Source organism: Rattus norvegicus, chromosome 5 (assembly GCF_036323735.1).
Source record: "Rattus norvegicus strain BN/NHsdMcwi chromosome 5, GRCr8, whole genome shotgun sequence".
In the NCBI taxonomy this organism is placed as follows: Eukaryota; Metazoa; Chordata; class Mammalia; order Rodentia; family Muridae; genus Rattus; species Rattus norvegicus.
In genome coordinates this window covers 119,331,781-119,346,120 of record NC_086023.1, presented here as the reverse complement: position 1 = coordinate 119,346,120, position 14,340 = coordinate 119,331,781, and the positions used below count along the sequence as shown (strand labels likewise).

The window sequence follows — 14,340 nt, the reverse complement described above, 5'->3', positions numbered from 1 at the left end:
CCCCAGGATGGGATTATTTAAGTAACATTTTAGAGATAGGGAGGGCATATGTATTTTGATCTCTGAAGGAATTATGGTAGAAAGGAGGTCAGACACTTTGGGGCATTGCACAGGCAAGAACTTAGAGGTAGGATTTTGATAAAATGTGCTGAAAAGTTTGAGCCATCGTTGGTCGGAAAGAACAGATTTAGGTGAGTAGCCTCGGAAGAATCACGAAGTTAAGGAGCATAATAAATTAAGTATAAATTCAGGATGCAGTATGGCGGTCTGGAAGGGGGTTAGATTCCCTCCCCCAATTCTTTGTTGCAAGAACTAAGAACAAAAGGAGCTCTCTGAATCTTAGTTAAGTCGCTGAACCATGGTGAATAATGAAATGAACTCTCCACCTTACCAGAATTCAGAATTACGTCCTGTTCCCAGACCTCTGATTTATTGTATACTTTAGGATATTAGCTGTGTTCTATGAGTAGGGTCCCAGTGGCAGGGAGTTTTCTTTGGGGGCTGTCCTGCTTCTCTCCATCCCACCCCATCTTCAATCTCAGCCTTTAGCCTGTTCTTATTTGGACACTTCTTTTACACGGAGAAGCATGGTGCTGACTAGCGCATGGAAGTTATGAGAAAGCTCAAGACGGAGAGGTAGGTTTCAAAGAAGGGACACAGGGAATTTGAACAGAGTGCCCTTAACCTCCTTAAACGTCCCTCGTAGCTATACAGTAATAGAGTCCTTTATTCTTCAACTCCCACTTACTTGGGGTTTAATGCCTCTGACTGTTCATTTCACGCAGCCTCTGAGTTGACTTTCGGTGGACATCTGAACAGTATTGAGCGCTTTCCCCGTGCAGTCTCCCGAGAGGGAAATTCCTCTTTCCTTTGCTTCATGATCTAGGCTTATTTTTCTCTAGGTGCCCCTTACAATACCTTGTTTGTGGGTGTTCTCAATTTTTATTTCCTTCTTGTGGTCAGGGCTATTTCTGCTAGTGGGTGTGTGACTCACTGCTATCGCCCTGTCACAATGGCAGGAAAGGAAGAAAGTTCACGGGACCGGCTGTCACCGTTGTTCTTTTCTAGTCTGCATTGCGTCTGAATCGTGGCTTTTTTGGATGATAACGGATAGGATGGTAATGACGTAGGGGAAAAATAAAATCCAAACCAGATATGGTGTCACCGGGAAGGTGAGACAGGAGGAGAGTTTGTGGCCAGCCTGGGGTAGAGTCTGAGATCAGCTTGGGCTACAGGGCAAGAACTCGGAGGGAAAGGGGGATCCCCACAAACCTTACCTGCTCAATCATTTCTGTGCACATCCAACTAACATGTGGGGGTACATATGCAAACACGTTAGCGAAGGCTATTTATTTTATGGTATTACATACATAAAAGGAATTAACAAGAAACAAGAATTTTAAAAAATTGTCTGTTTTATTTAAAATACCAAAAATTTCAATAAATATCCTATGTATTTCAAAAAAATTCTAGATGATAGAATTGTTGTTGCACAAACAACACATGTTATCTTTTAAATAAGGAAAACAGCCAGTTCTTTACCCCCTAAAAGGTAATCTTGGTTATACAGTTTCAATTTTCTAAATAAGAGCTCATATAAGAGGCCTATCGTAGAGTCTGGAGAGATGGCGAAACAGTTAAGAGCATTTACTGCTTTTGCACAGGACCCAGGTTCGATTCCAAGCATCCATGCTGGACTGCTCACACTTCCTGTGAACCCAGTCCCAAGGTCTCCAATGCCTTCTCTTGGCTTCTGAGGGCACCTGCATACAAACCTGCATGTCACCTCATGCGGGCACATACACATCCACATAAACATAACTTCAAAGAATTAAAACAGTAAAAATGTCCCCAAAGAGGCCTATTGAAGAAGCAATGTACTTTTACAGAGTTTCTGACAAGCCCAGAATAGATGATAATGTGCAGAGGTGGTCTTCACTCATCATTCATCTAACAAGTGTTTACCAACCCCCTGTTCTGTTTAGAGACACTGTGATGGGCAGGTTTATTAGTTTATGTATGTGGGTGTAGGTAGGTGGTTCAGTGGGATAGTAGACATAAATGGGATAGACGAGGGGTATGGACTCAGAGAAGTGGGGTAACAGTAGTTACTGGCTCAGGTAGGTGGTATACTTTGGGATCCTGGCTCAAGTGGGGTAGTGGAGGATTCTGCCTTTGACTTGTGTCATTTAATGGATCTTAATGCCTGGATGCTGTGTGTACTTCTAGCTGTATTATGAGACAAAGTTAGAAAAAGGACAAGTACAGTGTAGGATGTGCATTTCTCTCATTAGCTATTCCTATGCAGGCCATGTTAGGTAATATGATGTAGAGCTTTAGAGAACAGTATAGACCCCATAGGTAATTACAGCAATGCAGAGGGAGATACTGGGAGACAGACAAGGATTCACAAAGTGAACCTCATTTCTTTGGGTACCTGAGGCTTTTCCCCCAGAAGCTCTATTCACTCAAAACCATTTTAATAACAAGGCCAGGTGTTATTTTCTACAGTGCTGACATTTTGTCAATGGTGTAAAAGGAACACCAGATAGAGCTGTTGGTGTGGCAGCCCCGGACTGTGCTGTGAATACACACGTCACTGATTTTGTTGTTGTTGTTGTCATGTACACTCAAGGAAAAAAGAGTTCAAGTTGATGAAGCAGCTGAATTATTAACTTTGTTAAACTTAGATCATCCAATACTCCCTGGAAAACATATTTAAACACTTGAGGTGCACACAAGAGCTTAGGGTGCTGACAACTCAGATCCCATGCAAAGACAGCAGTGTGGTGGTACCTTATCACTCACTCTTTCTTCTCAAGTTGGGCACACCATGTACACCACCGTACAGGCTGGCAAAAGACTCCTCCCTCTTATGTTGAATCTTCTTCAACTCTAAAGAACTGTGTTACAGTAGATATTTAGAGGAAGAAATGCCAACAGTAGGCTTATATATTTGAATGTTCCGCCCCCAGTTGATGGAGCTGTTTGGGAAGGAATAGGAGGTGTGACCTTGTTGGAGAAAGTGTGACTTTCTGACCAAAAGCCTACAGCATTTCCCGTTAGCTCTTCTCTGCTCTGTAGTTGTTTCAAAACTACAGCACCAGTGCCATGCCTGTCTGCCATGCTCTCTTGCCACGATGGCCATGGACTTTAACCCTTTGAACTATGAGCCCCAAATTAAATCCTTGCAAAAGAAAGTTGCGTTGGTTGACCATGGCATTTTGCCACGGGAATGGAAAAGTAATCAAGGCTCTAGTCATTCTGAATAAAAGGTACTGCCATATGAGGATATCCCCGAACTGACAAAAGGATGAAGTAGCTTATGACATCACAGCATGCACTCTTAAACCTCCAGTCACCAGGGAGCAATCAGAGACTTTGAAACTTCAGCACTGCATCATAGACAAACAGATGGAAACCTTACTGAATGAGGGCTCTGCCTCTCACAGGATGAGTGAGAACTGCCTTCCATGCATCAATGAAGCTTAGGAGATCATCATATGACCAGTACATGACAGAAGGGTCTGATGGACCTAGAATTATGAGTATGACCTGTAATAAAATGAACTTAAGGCATGGCAGTCCTTTAGAAAGCAGCATGGATTTGCTCACATTCCCTCCCAGCTGACAGTGCTCACCGGTCCTGTATCTGGTATTCGTCTCTCATTGTGACTCTGGAAAAAAATGACTCAAGAGTGGGAAATGAAGACCATCATGGTGTCTAGAAAGAATAAAAGGAGGCAGACCTACCCACTGACAAGTCCACACAGTTTTGCAAGCTGTCTGGAACCTGATGCCACAAGTATTATTAATGTTTTACAGCTCCAAACCCAGAACCTCAGTGAGGAGACAGGTTAACCATGATGTTGGAGTATCAGTGTCGCCTGCAATTGCTGTGTTCTTACCCTTTGCAGGTGTTTGCGTCTTCTTTGTCTTCTATTATGATGATGCTGGCAGCTGAGCCTTTGACCGCGGACACAGCTGAAGCATGTTGTCTTCTTGGCAATTTCACTCACGCAGCTCGGAGGAAATTTTATTATATTTTTTCAACACACTTGCAAAGACTTTCATAACATGGTGGTTACCAACCTGTTATGTCTTCATTTCTTTTGTATCTTTTTGAAGCAGTACTGCAATGTTCTTTCATTTTGTTTTGTTTAACCAATTTGGCCTTCATAGTCATGCAGCAAATTAAAATAAAATAGAATGGAATTAAGAGGAAGGAAAAAAGGAAATATTGCAAGCAAACAACTCATTCAAAGTTCAAGATGGATCAACACATTTTATATTTTTTTATTTTCATGTGTATGAATGTTCTGCCTGCATATGTGTCTGTGCACCATGTATGTACACTACCCAAGAATGCCAGAAGTGAGCAGCAGATCCCCTGGGACTAGAATTATAGATGGCTGTCAGCTACCATATGGGTGCTGGGAATTACACATGGGTCCTCTGGGAGAGAGTTCTCTTAACCTCTGTGCTATCTCTCCAGCCCCCAGAATGGTGTGCATTTTAACACAGTAGTATACAAAAAAACTATTGGTACTGTTGTGGACATGTCTTCCCTAATCCAACTAACCAGATCTTACTTAGAAAAATGGTAAAGCATTACAGAAAAATGCCCACAGTTATCAGCATGGACCTCTAAAAAGTACCCATTCCTTTGGCCTGTGGATGTAGCTAGTAGCAGAGTACCTACTTACCATGCACAAGGTCCTCAGTTAAGCTTCCAGGATGGAATTAGGGGTGGAGGAAGACTCTTCCTCTCCAGCCACATATCTGTGCCATGCTCAATTCCCCATTTCTTCCCTCTTTAGCCTCTGCAATTTTATTTATTGTGTATGTGTGTGTGTGTATGCATTTGTGCATGAAGGTGTATGTGTATGTTTCTGTGTGTGAAAGGTACACACATTTGTGTGTGTGTGTGTGTGTGTGTGTGTGTGTGTGTGTGTGTGTGAAGGCCAGAGGTCAGCCTTGGGTATTGTTCCTCATGAGCTGTCCTATTAACTATTTCATGCAATATACAATGTATATTGACAGAATATCAGAGCTTGAAGGCAAAAGAGAGGAATCTAAATATTCACTCAAGGGCAAAAATAAGTTAATAAGAATGTACAAATGAAACATTTGAGATTTGTGGAGCACCAAATACCTAAAAACAAATCTATGAATCATGTCATGGAAGATGGAGGAGAATTTTATGTTAAGGCATAGAAAACATTTTTTTCCTATCCAGGCACAAGAGGACATTTAAGACACTAAACACATAATACAAGAAAAGAACTTTCCCTTAGCATATTATAGTTGATATACTAAATACATAGAATAAAGAGAATATACTGAAAGCTGTGAGAGAAAAAAAAACCAAGTCACATCTAAAGGCAGGCCTATGAAAACAATAGCCAGTTGCTCAACTAAAGGTTTAAAAAGCAAGGTTGCTTGGAACAATAGTCTGAAAGACATTGTTTGACAATCCAGATTATTATACCTAGCAAAACTATCTGTTATAATTAAAAGAGAAGAACACTTTCCATGATTACAAACAGGCTAAAATAATTCATGACTAGTAAGCCAACTCTACAGAAGATGCTTAAAGGAATCCTTCAGACTGAAGGGAAAGGAAAACATATTCACAATTCTATAGAAAACACTAAACCATGAAGACCAGTAGTCAAACAATGGGAGGGTAGAAAAATACTACATACAACAAAAATCCATAAAGTAACAGGAATAAATACACACGATTTAATAATAATCGTGTAGTTGTGTGGTCTGTTTAATCCTCATGGAAGTAAAAATGTCTTGGTGCTAGATTGTAGACAATAACTGTACAATCATGTATGAGTCTGCCTTCCTTAACTATTGTCTGAGCAAATGACTTTAAACATTTGGTAGTGAGGGCATATACACAAAGATTAGAGCAATTATCATGAAGGGTTCATTAATGTGGGAGAATCACCTAATTCTTAAAATTTATATCTCTTGAGCCAGAGGAGCACTGAAGACACACTTTGTATCCTCATCTTCAAATGATTTTTATCATGTTTGAACTCTGTTTTTGTCTATTTATATGTAGTGACAGTAGAGTATCATTTACATATTTAAATGTATTTTGCTTACCCCTTTCTTTTGGTGATAAGGGAACTAAGCAATCAAATATCTTCTGGGATCCTGGCTTGAATATTTTGTCAACCATTCCAAAGCAAATCTGAACATTAACCCTTTGTAGGAAACTTGCATCCTGAATTTTGTTTGTTCCAGTTGAATTAATAAAATAATGTAGTACCTTCCCGACACCCAATATTAACTGTGTATAGCAAGATTGAACCCTTTAAATTAGATTTTGAAAGTTTAAATTTTTTCTTAAGTATAGAGTTGTGTCTCTGCAAGTGTTAACCACAGTGAAGATTTGTCCAGCAAGCCTGAAATTTATGCTTTGAAATAAACAATTGGATTAAAAATATAATAACTCTGAACACCAATCAGCTCAGTCTTCAGACAAACTCACTGGATGATAGATTAGATTAAAAACGTGCTCATCTGTTTGTCACCTCTAAGAAGTATACCTCACCATCAAAGATAAATGCATTTTAGACCAAAAGGATGAAAAAAAAAATATACCCCAAGCAAGTGGACCTAGGGGACAAACAGCTGTTTCTGTTCTAATGTATGACAAAATAGGCTTCAGACAAAGCAGTCTGAAGACATAAAGAAGGACACTGTATGCTGATTAAAGGAAGAGTCTATCAAGAAGACATTACAGGGTGAGGGAAATAGCTCAGCGGATAAAGCACTTGCTGTGCGAGCCTGTACTGCTGTGCGAGCCTGTACTGCTATGCGAGCCTGTACAGTAGAATTCAGTTCTTTAGCACCCACACAAAAACTGGGCAGGTGTGGTGGCCAGCATGGGACATCAGTTTTCAGGAGCTAGCAGGCCAGCTGGATCAGCTGAGTCAGCGAGCTTCCAACTCAGGGAGAGACCCCACTTAGAACAACACTTGTGCTACATAAAGAGGAAGATCCTTGTGCCAAACATTTGGCTCTCGCACATGCACAAGTCCATACACGTGAACATACATATGCTCATGCATACTACACACACATGAAAAAATAAAAAGATGGTCCTACAACTTAATCATAAACATACCAAACATAGGTGCACCCAGTCCCATAAAGTAAATTCTAGTAGATGTACAGTCACAGATTAACCTCCCTACACTAGTAGCCAGTAACTGCAGCGCTCCACTTTGACCAATGGACAGGTCATTTACAAAATAGTACACTCAAACTCTGCAGACTACACATTCTTCACAGAAACTCATGGAGCTTCTCTAAACTAAATCACACAGTAGGATAAGAAGTAAGTCATAACAGGCCCAGGAAAACTGAAACAACTTCTTGTGTTCTATCTAACCACAGTGGAGTAACGCTAGGTAAACTGCCCATCAGTAGAAAGAGAAACTATAAAATCTACACACACTCATGGAGATCACACGTCACATGATTGAACGGATCCTGGAAGACATCAAGGAGAAATGTTGAAACATTTTCTAGGACAAAATAAAAGTGAGACACAACATACCGACCCCCATGGGATCTACTGGAAGCAGTCCCAAGAGCTAGGGATGCCTACACTGAAAAGTCAGTGAGATCTGAAATAGAGGATAATGGACTTCAGGGCCTAGAAAACAGCAGAGGCCTCCTAAGCTCCTAATCAGTAGAAGTCAGAAAGAAACAGTTAAAATCAGGGCAGACACTAATGAAATTGAAATCAAACCAGAAACAATACAGCAAATAAATGAAACAAAGAGTTGGTGTTTGAAAATATACCAAGATCATCAAACCCTTAGTGAAATGAACCAGAAGAGACTGAAAGCCCAAATGGATGAACTTAGAGATGAAAAGTGAGACATTACCACAGGCATTGGTGGAATTCAGAAAATCTTTAGGAAATCCTTTAAATACTTACATTCCGCTAAGCTGGAAAAATCTAAAGGAAGTAGATGAGTTTCTAGGTGTGTATGACATACCAAAACTGAATCAAGGTGAGATAAACAATTTAAACAGATCTAGAGAAGCAATAAGATCCAACCAGTATTAAAAACGATCTCCCAACTAAAAATGTCTATGCCCAAGTGGATTTACTGGAAGATTTTCTTTCCAGACCTTCAGGGAGAACTAACACCAATAATTTGCAAACTACCCCAAAAATGAAAAAGGAAAAGCCACTTTTAGACTCTCTTTACATGCCAGTACCTGATGCCAAAACCAGAGAAAAACACAAAACAAAAATATAAAAATATGTAGACTATATAACTCTTTCCCCATAAACACAGACGTAAAACTTCTCAGTAGAACAATTGCAAGTTTAATTCAGGAACGCTGAAAAGATCACACATCACGACCAGGCTGGCTTCATACCAGACATGCAAGGATTACTTAACATGTAAACCAGTAAATGTAAACATCACATAAAGGGACTCAATGGCAGAAGTCACCTGTCACCTCAGTAAATGTAGAAAAAGCTTTTGATAAAGTCCAACTTTCCTTTCCCATATAAAAGGCCTGAGGAGACTAGGAGCAAAAGCATAATATCTCAATATAAAAAAGTCTGTATGTAATGATCCTATTGGCAACACTATAGTAACTGAAGAAAACGTAAAAGCATTATCCTAAAGTCAGGAAGGCAAGAGTGTGCCTGCTTTCTCTAACCTTTCTCAATAGGGTGATGAAAGTCATTGCTAGAGCAGTGAGACAGGGCAAGCATCTAAAAGGGACACAGATAGGGAATGAAGAAATCAAGACATCCTTATCTTCAGATTACATAATCATATACGTAAGAGCCCTTATAGGTGCCACTGGAAACTTCTTTCATCGAAGTATAGATGTATACCGTTGTATGTAGTTTATTATAGATGTAAAGAGAAATAGAAAACTGTCATACAAAATCCACTAACTTTCCTATACACCAACAACAAACATGCAAGAATGAACTAAGTAAAACAATTCTTTTGTCAATGGTCTCAAAAAAAAAATAAGGAAAGATATCTAAGCAAGGAAGTGAAGGACCTCTACAATAAAAACCTTAAAACCTTAAAACACCATGGAAGTGAAGAAGACACTAAAATATGGAAAGACGACCTTTTCCTGTGGATTAGAAGGAAAAGAGGAGTAATGGCTACAGGACCAGAAACCAACTGTAGACTCAATGCAACCCCATTAAAACCACCATGCCAGGGCTAGGAAGGTTGCTCAGTCAGTAAAGAAGCATAAAGACCCCAGTTCACTCCCCAGAACTCATGTTAAGGAGCTGGGTTCTCTTGGAATGCCATCTTGGGAATGCAGAGCCAGGCAGACCCTAAGGGCTCCCTGGGCAGCCAGCTACCCTACTTGGTGAGATCCAGGTCAGTGCAAAACTCCGGAGCCATGGGGAGGGAGGGCAGTGTTCATGAAGAGCGTGATTTGAGCATGCTGCAAAGGACGGAGCAGCAGGGAGAAGAGGGCAGTGGGTTAGGCACAGAGACAGGCTGAAAGGCTTTGGGGGCACGGGGATGGCTGGCTTGGGATTACAGGTGTGCACCCTAGTGCCCAGCTAGCACATTTTAAAATGATCGTAACAAAAATTATAAAAGGGAGCTTTGTGTGTATGCTTTTTGTCTTGTGTGCTTGTGAACACTTATGAACACCGCCATACCCCAAATATGTATGTGTGTAGTAACTGGCATGCTTCTTCATTAGTGCCTGAAACTCAAGATCCAGTGTTAAGAATTGTCAGTGGTCATAAGGAATATTTCTGGAATACTTTAGAGGCAAAATGGAAATGCCTATGTGAAAGTCACATGTTAGTGCCACAGGGGCTCCTTGTCTATGCCTGCAACGGAAGAAGATGCTAAAGTTCAAAAATTATCAGTGAAAATAAAGACAAAAATAATCCCAACTGAGTTCACATCTTCAAAAGTCTTTGGACTCCAGTTAAGAACCTCTAGTCTAGGATAAGCCCTACGACTTGGTATTTATGTGCCAGCCCTTTGGTCCAGGACATGTTAGTGGACACAGGGCAAACGATAGCAGTGCCTATAAGGTAATAATACTGAGATGCTGTGAGCACTCGGTGTGTGCCAAGAGCTGAGCATGGCACCATGAGGCCAGGAGTGAAGCAGCTCTCCACAGTAGGAAAGTGGCTTAATCCTCAGACTGAGCAAACAGTTAAGGATTAAAACAGTGTTCATCTTTTAAACGTATTGGACACTCCTGGAAAGGCGGCAGATGAGTTTGGCTCTGTTTGAATTCTGTAATGACTGGAGTCGGCTCTCACGTCCTGTAACTTTTTGAAAGCCATTAGCATTGAAATATTGAGCCGAAGCTTTGTCAGTTACGTGAATATGTATTTTAAATAGTATTCATAAGAATATAGCACACGGCATAGCACGGTAACCCACTCTACAGTCTGCATGAAATATGTATAAAATTATAAATTTGGGGGGAAGTTATTAACCTGGTTGAAGTGAATTTTGCAGTATTTTTGTACTTTGAGAACTCCAACTTTTTATTATGCTTTTTTTTTTCAAGTGCTTCTTTCTCAGAGTGACGGAGGCGCCTTTTCAGAAGCAGCGGGTGAAACAGTCTGAGCTTTCGCTGGTGTCTTTCCTTTCCACAGCTGAATTGCAAGTCCTTGAAAGACAGAGAACAGTTCTAGCATACGTTCTGTGTTTGCCACAGCACTTAAGGCTATGTGTGTTTATGTTCACGAGCTATAATTTGTAAAAATTCTTTTTCAGTCAAGATTCCAATGCTCACTCTCCCTAAATTCCACATAGCCATAGTTAGCCCAGAACTGTGTAGTCCAGGCTGACTTTAAACTGGCAGCGATGCCCCCTGTCTGTGGCTTTTGGAGTAGGGGTTACAGCATGCACCAGATACTTCTAGTCTTTTCCACGGCCAATGTCCTGAGGTTTGCTGCTGCCAGCAATCAGTCAACTCTATTCCAGGGCCGTGGAGTAAAGGTCAGCGGAATTAAGAAAGCCACGGAAACAACCTGCTAACCTGAGCAAAGTTGGTAAGGGGCAGCTTTGCAGTTGCTTGTTTGGGGGGAACCCTGAGGCACACTGGAAAGAATGGCAGAAAAAGAGCCGGAGGGGGAGGAAGGGAACAGGAACCGCCAGACAACAGTTGGGCACTCACTTGGTGTTCCACTGGAGTAAATGGAGACCGCAGAGAAGACTTGATGAATTGCTCTGTTTTGGACTCTATGCAGCGGCCCACTCCAGAGCACTGACCAGCTAACTGTGGGCTCCAAAGAGAGTTAGGAGTAAGAAATGAGTTCATTTCTGACTGAGAAGGCTATAAAAATGAGATCGGAGTGGGTGTTCATTTGTTTTGGCTCCATCCAGAGACAGTGCCCATGTGGATTAAGCCTACAAAAAAAGCTGTTACGTTTTTTTATCCTAAGAAGTAATAGGTAGCACTTGCTGGGCCACTGCTGAGTGCAGTCTTGATGCTGATGTCACTCAAGTGTTACTGTTGCTGCTATCGTCATCATTATTATTACTAACAGCCAAGGTCAAGTCAGTATTTATTCAACGGCACCACGCTGACAATCTCACAGACACGAACACATTCACTTAACAGCTCGATAAGGGAAATATTATTATTTCCCTCGTTTTACAAATATTGAAACGAAGGCATAAAGAAGTTGGTGGCGTTCAGGGTATGTAGTAAGAAGCAGTGCTGAGATGTAAGGTTCTACACGTACTGATATGCAGTCATGTCAAAGAATGCAATGTCACACGACTGGCATGGTGACTGCCCAACACATATCAGAAGCCCCTACAGGTTTGGCTCCAGTGTTTTCTTTTTTGCTTCCTCACTCACTTACTGAAACATTGGTCTTTTTAACCTGTATGGAGAGTTTACAAAGCATTCACATGACCCCTCTTGTGCAGGTTTGATTAACAACGGCTCCCATAGAATCATGGGTTTGAATGCTTGACCCACAGGGAGTGGCACACAACAGGGTGTGGCCTTGCTGGAGTGGGGTGGGCTTTGCTCAGTTGCTCAAGCCAGGCCCAGGGTGGCATTTACTTCCTGCTGCCTGCAGATCCAGATGCAGAGCTCTCAGCTCCTTCTCCGGCACCACGTCTGCCTGCACGCCGCCATGCTTCCCACCATGGTGATAACGGACTAAATCTCCGACACTCTAAGCCAGCTCTAATTAAATGTTCGCTTTTATAAGACTTGCCATGACCACGGTGTCTCTTCATAGCAATAAAACTGTAACTAAGTCACCCCTCCCATCATTACTTTTAGACATTTTTTTTTCTATTCTTTTTTTTTTGGAGCTGGGGACCGAACCCAGGACCTTGCACCTGCTAGGCAAGCGCTCTACCACTGAGCCAAATCCCCAACCCCCGCTTTTAGACATTTTTTTTTTTTTTGGTTCTTTTTTTCGGAGCTGGGGACCGAACCCAGGGCCTTGCGCTTCCTAGGCAAGCGCTCTGCCACTGAGCCAAATCCCCAACCCTGCTTTTAGACATTTTTAAGAGTATGTTTGTTTTATGACATAAAACATAAGAGAAAAAAAATCCACTTTTCTAAATAATTTGTCTAAATAATTTGATGACTGACACATCATTAAAGTTGTTTTTTTTTTTTGGGGGGCTCATCGTTCGGCTGGTCCGTCGTCGCCATGGTGAAGCTGAGCAAGGAAGCCAAACAGAGGCTGCAGCAGCTCTTCAAGGGCGGCCAGTTTGCCATCCGCTGGGGCTTTATTCCGCTCGTGATTTACCTGGGATTCACAAGGGGGTGCAGATCCTGGAATGCCTGAACCATCAGTTTTAAGCCTACTTTGGGGATAAAGGACTGTTCGGTCATCTGGATCTGGGCGCAGTGCAACCTGGAAGGTGTATGCTCCGACTGGATGAGAAAGGAGACGTCGTTCCAACACATCTGTGGCAGAGTGGAGTCTGTACTGACTTATGATAGACTATCAAAATAAATATTTTTAACAATGTTAAAAAAAGTTTTTTTTAAGTCCTACATTAAAGGGACAGAAAGGAACAATATTTTAAAGGTCTTAACTGTCAACTGGCACACTAGAAATGCTCATGACTTGCGTGTAGTGACTGTCAACTGTAGTTTGAGGTCGGATCTTTGAGGCTAAGACAATTCAGTCAACTTCCTTACTGAGAAGGTAGAGCCCAAGACCAGGGCATCAGAAATACCTCTGGCTGGTTTCCCCACAGTTCCAGGAGCCCTGTGTTTAAAGCATTTGATCCCAGGAAATCTCCAGCTTGGGAGTTCAAATAAGAAGGCAATGATGCCAAGGAATTTGCTAAGGCTGAGGTTTGCCGGCAGACTCTACTCCTTTATTCCAAACAATTTCCTGAAGAGCACAGCTGTTTCCTCCTCTGAATCCTTAGTGGCTAAGTTAAGCAGCATTTGCCCGAATGCTAATCTTGAGATTATGTGTCTCTTAATCAATTTGGCTGTAATTAGGTTGAGCTTACAAATTGTCATTCCAGGAATAATGATTGTCTTTAGAGGCGGTAAGAAAAGCACCAGCAGGCTCTTTGCTGTTTCATGCCTGTCTCTACAGCAGCCATGGGGACAGAGGAGGTAGGGTACAGCACAGGGCTCTGACATCATGCTCCGGCAGGTGACCACTGGCATATGGACGCAGCATTGGTAGAAGACTGCCTTCTGCTGTAGTATTTGCCTCTCTGCTTTGGCTCTGTTTGACACAAAGAAATGACATTTATGTCGCCCCTTTCCCCCACTGGCATAACACTGTATGCTAACAGATTAATAAGCATATTCTTCTTAGCTGTGTCTTCATTTATATAACTTCTTTCATCTGGGGAGCTCAAGGCATTTTGCAATTACTGCCTCTGTCTTAATATATGAGATAGGAGAAAACTGTTCTGGTTGTCAGTAGCACGTGCACCCCAAGGTGATGGGGGTGTTTATAACAATCCTCTTTGTAACCTAGTTCCTGTCACAGGGTGCACAGAAAATAGCCATTGTTGGCATCTACTTTCCACCTCAATTGAGTCAAGGAACCAGGATTCTTGGTAGCCACATTCTATATCAGCTTTCAACTTACCAATTCTCTTTGTTTCTCAACACCCTTGGCGAAAACAAACAAACACAAAACAAAGCAAAAAAGTAAGGACTCCGTCTTAAACTCAGTCTCGAGCTCTCTCTGTTAGGGCTAATGTTTGTGGCATCATATAGTTAGCTGTCTAATCTTGTGACTAATGCTTATAATTCCAAGTATGTGGGCAACCCTCCTGTCTTCTGAAACCTTCCATTCCCTCCAGCTTAGCCTTCTCATGTGCA

General features: G+C 41.7%; 1 pseudogene; it reads left to right on the top strand.

Moving 5' to 3' along the window:
* Positions 1 to 12,658: 12,658 nt before the first annotated feature.
* On the top strand, positions 12,659 to 13,021 carry Tomm7-ps2 (translocase of outer mitochondrial membrane 7, pseudogene 2; annotated as a pseudogene).
* The last annotated feature ends 1,319 nt before the right edge of the window (positions 13,022 to 14,340 follow it).